General features: G+C 42.8%; 1 long non-coding RNA gene across 1 annotated transcript; it reads right to left on the bottom strand.

The window, feature by feature from the left end:
• Positions 1-1,964: 1,964 nt before the first annotated feature.
• LOC147371132 (uncharacterized) lies at positions 1,965-3,418 on the bottom strand. The gene is made up of 2 exons (XR_015165847.1): positions 3,251-3,418; positions 1,965-2,275 (listed from the first exon to the last, which is right to left on the bottom strand). It is a non-coding gene; the product is annotated as an uncharacterized LOC147371132 (long non-coding RNA).
• Between the last annotated feature and the right edge of the window lie 2,666 nt (positions 3,419-6,084).

The following is a 6,084-nucleotide window of genomic DNA, read 5'->3' as shown; positions in this document are numbered from 1 at the left end:
TTCAGTTCAGAAATCTTTAGATCTGTTGAAACAGAGCTATACAACTCTGATGTGATGTGGGTGTAGTCATTGGCTACAGCAGCCCTATGAAACTAAGAACTCATTGTCTCTGCCCTTAAGATACAAGGTACAATGGCTTCCCTGGTGTCTCAGTGTTAAAGAATCCACCTGCAAGGCAGGAGACATGGGTTGGATCCCTGGGTCAGCAAGATACCCTGGAGAAGGAAATAGCAACCCACTGCAGTATTCTTGCCTGGAGAATCCCATGGATGGAGGAGCCTGATAGGCTGCAATCCATGGGGTCGCTAAGAGTCAGATATGACTGAGCGACTTCACTTTCACTTTTCACTTTCACACATTGGAGAAGGAAATGGCAACCCACTCCAGTGTTCTTGCCTGGAGAATCCCAGGGACGGGGGAGCCTCATGGGCTGCCATCAATGGGGTCACACAGAGTCGGACATGACTGAAGTGACTTAGCAGCAGCAGTATTCTTGCCTGGAGAATCCCATGGACGGAGGAGCCTGGCAGGCCACAGTCCATGGGGTTGCAAAAGTAGGACACAACTTAGCGACTAAAACCATCAATCACCACCACCTCCCACGTGGCTGAGGGCTTCAGAGCTGTGGTAACAAGCACAAGAGTTTAGGAGGTGAGACAGCAAGAGACCTTATTTTTGAACAGGTAAAGCCTTAAGCTGGGAGTAGCTCGTGAATATCCAAAGGGGTTTTGGAAAGAAGGCATCCAAGCAGAGAGAATGATGGGACAAACGAAGTCCAAACTCAAGATGTTCAGAGGATGTGAAATGGGTCAGCATGGCTAGATTCATCTAGGGACCAGAGGTCTAGAAAAGTAGGTTACTGTTAGAAGGGGCCAGAAACAATGAGTATATTTTAACATATTTCTGAACCAGTGAAATTTTGAGCTGGTAGCATGTAGCCCAGTGGTTATTTTACATATAGAAAATGAAATTAAGGATCAATGTACTTTCCCCAGTAGCCAGGTCTGGAATAGAGTCAGGACCAAACTCCAGATCTTTTGCTTAGCTGTCATTCATCTCTGTAAATAAATATGTCTTTCAAAGTATGCCTTACTCTCTGAACTAATTTTGAGAATTTTACTACTAAATGTCGATTAGCTGTTATTTTTTAAGCCCCAATTATTTATATTCAATATTAACTACCTATCTGGTTATGGGTTAGAAACACACACAATAAATATTTTCATAAAAATTTCTAGTGGTATTGCTAGGCACCTTCCTAACATTCTTCTCCATTTCTCCTAAGCTTCTATAGCATCCTTGCAGGAAAAAAATAATCAACACAAATAGCCAGGTCTTAGTATGTGTTTTGCAGTGTAAAATAAATGTAGAAAAATCATCATTTAAAATATTTTATTTCTAATAGAAAAATAATCCATTATTTCACTACTCAGCTAACTACTGTTGACTTTTTTTTTTAAATGAAATACAAATACATCATAAAATTCAAATACTGTGAAAAAATAAACACTAGGAACTCTCTTTAGTTTGCTCCCAAGTCTTTCCCCAAACATATACATCATCAACAAACTCTTCCCTCCAACCCCCACAAAAGTGTACATTTGTAAATATTTTTCTTAAATATATCACAATACAAAATGCCCTGTGCCTTGCTTTTTAATTTTCCTTAAAAATATTTCTGGAAGCTCTCTGAATATTGCAACCAACAGAACCATTTCTTTTTAAAAGGCTTTAAAATATTCTATTGCAAGGGTTTGCCATCATCTAATTAATATTAACCATCATTTAGTTAGCCCATGATTATTTCCAAAATTTTCTTATTACAAACAGTGCTGAACAATATCTTATACATATATCTAAAATGTGTTTATGAGTGTATCCACAGAGTAAGTTCCTAGTAATGGAATTACTAGGAATCATCATGCTATTCTCTATCTAAAATCCTTTTAATGTCTCCTCACCCCTTTGCAGTTAATGTGTGTGTGTGCTCAGTCATGTCCAACTCTTTGTGACCCCATCGACTGTAGCCTGCCAGGCTCCTCTGTCCATAAAATTTTCAAGCAAGAATACTGGAGTCGTCTAATTCAATTATCTCATCTTGATTTGCCAGTCTGCTAAGATCTGGCCCATGCCTGCCTCTCCAACCTATCAGTCATTCCTTCCTTATGAACTGGAAATACACCAACCTACAAACTTATCCCTTACCTTAGAGTGTACTTGCTCTTGCTTCTGCAAAAGTTAGTGACTCTTCGTCATTGTGGTTTCAACTACTGACCTATAACAAATAGACTGGTGATTATTACTCCAGCAAGGATGAGTTTATTCAGAAATAATAGAGAATTACAATTGAGAGTGTGTAACTGGTAAACCATGCACAAGTCACCACAGAGGAAGGGAAGGAGAACACTCTTATAGAGGGGAAAAGGAGGTGGGTAGGGCGTAATAAACAAAGAGACCATGGTTTTTCATTGATTCAGTTGTTGCCAGAAAAAAAGAGGAGTCTTTCTTCCTGTTGGGCTCTGCTGTGGTTGCAGGGCAAGGAGGGCTCCCCCTTTTGGTCTCGCAGCTCTATTTAATTGAGATTTCTGTGTATTAACTTTTTATAAGACTCATAGTCACCTTCTCAGTGAAGCCATCATCTCTTCAGATGATGCTACTTAATTTTAATCTTAGAATGTCACCTTATACGAAATTATTTTGTCTTCTCTGGAATATGAGCTCCAAAAGGGCGGGAGACCTGTCTTTCTTCTTCCCCTGACTCCCAAGAGCTCAGCAGAGCACAGGCTCAAGTAACATCTGGTAAATAAATGGTCAAAGGATAGTGTATTTAAAATGATTAAATAGGCTGCCAAATTGCTTTCCAGGTAAAGTTACCAGTTTTCACTACCACTGATAGTGTCTGTTTTGAATACTCTTAAAAACACATAATACTATCAAGAATTTACCATTTTTTGGTACTTGTCCACTTTAAAGGTCAAGAAATAGGGACTTATCTCCTATTGTAATTTTTCTTCAGACACTGTTAAGAACAAATCAGATATTTGCTTTTAACAAAACCCCAACTTCATCTCCAGAAAATAAACAGGTAATAACGGACAACATATTAAGTCAATAAAAATTTCTCATACTAGTTTAAAATTGACGTGATGCCTAGTGAGAATAACAGTTAGTTTAAAAATGGGATTTTTTTAAGGCAAAAGTAGGACTTATCCTTGTAACATATAGCAAAATATTTGCTGGATTTTCTCACCCTTGTTTCCGTTGTCACTTTCCTCGCTTCTTTAGGAGTCTTCCCTTGTGGCTCAGATGGTGAAGAGTCCACCTGCAATGCAGGAGACTGGGTTCAGTCCCTGGGTCGGGAAGATCCCCTGGAGGAGGGCATGGCAATCCACTCCGGTATTCTTGCCTGGAGAATCCCATGGACAGAGGAGCCCGGTGGGCTCAGTCAGTGGGGTCGCATAGAGTTGGACAGGACTGAAAGACCAACCAAAACATGCCTTCCTTCTTTCATCTACTTAAATCACTTCACTTTGCAAATACTTATTGGTTACTCATATGCCCAGGTGCAGTGCTAAAATCCTGATCTCATCAGGCCACGCCCACCTTCCACCTTAAGACTATTAAGTCTTTTGGCCTAGCTGTACTTTCAGATTTACTCAGACTTTTGCTGCAGAAGTCTCTAGAATAACAACCCTTAAATGGAGAGATGAGGAAAGTTTGTATATGGAATATTTGGGAGCATCAACTTATACATTAATTTGCCATATATGTGTGTGTGTATGTGCGTGCCTGCCAAGTCAGTTCAGTCGTGTCCAACTCTTTGCCACACGATGGACTGTAGCCCACCAGGCTCCTCTGTCCGTGGGATTCTCCAGCCAAGAATACTGGAGTGGGTTGCCATGCCCTCCTCCAGGGGATCTCCCTAACCCAGGGATTGAACCCATGTCTCCTGTGTCTCCTGCATTGGCAGCCGGGTTCTTCACCACTAGCGCTACCTGGAATTGATCTCTCTCTCTCTCTCTCTCTCTCTCTCTATCAGATCAGATCAGATCAGTCGCTCAGTCGTGTCCGACTCTTTGCAATCCCATGAATCGCAGCACGCCAGGCCTCCCTGTCCATCACCAACTCCCGGAGTTCACTCAAACTCACGTCCATCGAGTCAGTGATGCCATGCAGCCATCTCATCCTCTGTCGTCCTCTTCTCCTCCTGCCCCCAATCCCTCCCAGCATCAGAGTCTTTCCCAATGAGTCAACTCTTCACATGAGGTGGCCAAAGTACTGGAGTTTCAGCTTTAGCATCATTCCTTCCAAAGAAATCCCAGGGCTGATCTCCTTCAGAATGGACTGGTTGGATCTCCTTGCAGTCCAAGGGACTCTCAAGAGTCTTCTCCAACACCACAGTTCAAAAGCATCAATTCTTCGGAGCTCAGGCTTCTTCACAGTCCAACTCTCATATCCATACATGACCACAGGAAAAACCACAGCCTTGACTAGACGAACCTTTGCTGGCAAAGTAATGTCTCTGCTTTTGAATATGCTATCTAGGTTGGTCATAACTTTCCTTCCAAGGAGTAAGCGTCTTTTAATTTCATGGCTGCAGTCACCATCTGCAGTGATTTTGGAGCCCAGAAAAATAAAGTCTGACACTGTTTCCACTGTTTCCCCATCTATTTCCCATGAAGTGATGGGACCGGATGCCATGATCTTCATTTTCTGAATGTTGAGCTTTAAGCCAACTTTTTCTCTCCTCTTTCACTTTCATCAAGAGGCTTTTTAGTTCCTCTTCACTTTCTGCCATAAGGGTGGTGTCATCTGCCTGTCTGACGTTATTGATATTTCTCCCAGCAATCTTGATTTCAGCTTGTGTTTCTTCCAGTCCAGCGTTTCTCATGATGTACTCTGCATATAGGTTAAATAAACAGGGTAACAATATACAGCCTTGATGTACTCCTTTTCCTATTTGGAACCAGTCTGTTCCAAATAATTGACATGATGCCTAGTGAGAATAACAGTTAGTTTAAAAATGGGATTTTTTTAAGGCAAAAGTAGGACTTATCCTTGTAACATATAGCAAAATATTTGCTGGATTTTCTCACCCTTGTTTCCGTTGTCACTTTCCTCGCTTCTTTAGGAGTCTTCCCTTGTGGCTCAGATGGTGAAGAGTCCACCTGCAATGCAGGAGACTGGGTTCAGTCCCTGGGTCGGGAAGATCCCCTGGAGGAGGGCATGGCAATCCACTCCGGTATTCTTGCCTGGAGAATCCCATGGACAGAGGAGCCCGGTGGGCTCAGTCAGTGGGGTCGCATAGAGTTGGACAGGACTGAAAGACCAACCAAAACATGCCTTCCTTCTTTCATCTACTTAAATCACTTCACTTTGCAAATACTTATTGGTTACTCATATGCCCAGGTGCAGTGCTAAAATCCTGATCTCATCAGGCCACGCCCACCTTCCACCTTAAGACTATTAAGTCTTTTGGCCTAGCTGTACTTTCAGATTTACTCAGACTTTTGCTGCAGAAGTCTCTAGAATAACAACCCTTAAATGGAGAGATGAGGAAAGTTTGTATATGGAATATTTGGGAGCATCAACTTATACATTAATTTGCCATATATGTGTGTGTGTATGTGCGTGCCTGCCAAGTCAGTTCAGTCGTGTCCAACTCTTTGCCACACGATGGACTGTAGCCCACCAGGCTCCTCTGTCCGTGGGATTCTCCAGCCAAGAATACTGGAGTGGGTTGCCATGCCCTCCTCCAGGGGATCTCCCTAACCCAGGGATTGAACCCATGTCTCCTGTGTCTCCTGCATTGGCAGCCGGGTTCTTCACCACTAGCGCTACCTGGAATTGATCTCTCTCTCTCTCTCTCTCTCTCTCTCTATCAGATCAGATCAGATCAGTCGCTCAGTCGTGTCCGACTCTTTGCAATCCCATGAATCGCAGCACGCCAGGCCTCCCTGTCCATCACCAACTCCCGGAGTTCACTCAAACTCACGTCCATCGAGTCAGTGATGCCATGCAGCCATCTCATCCTCTGTCGTCCTCTTCTCCTCCTGCCCCCAATCCCTCCCAGCATCAGAGTCT

The sequence above is a fragment of the Bos grunniens genome, chromosome 6, assembly GCF_055505025.1.
Source record: "Bos grunniens cultivar Pamir isolate PY7600 chromosome 6, Bosgru_T2T1.0, whole genome shotgun sequence".
In the NCBI taxonomy this organism is placed as follows: domain Eukaryota; kingdom Metazoa; phylum Chordata; class Mammalia; order Artiodactyla; family Bovidae; genus Bos; species Bos grunniens.
Note: the sequence above shows the minus strand (reverse complement) of the source record. Positions and strands in the feature narration are given on the sequence as shown.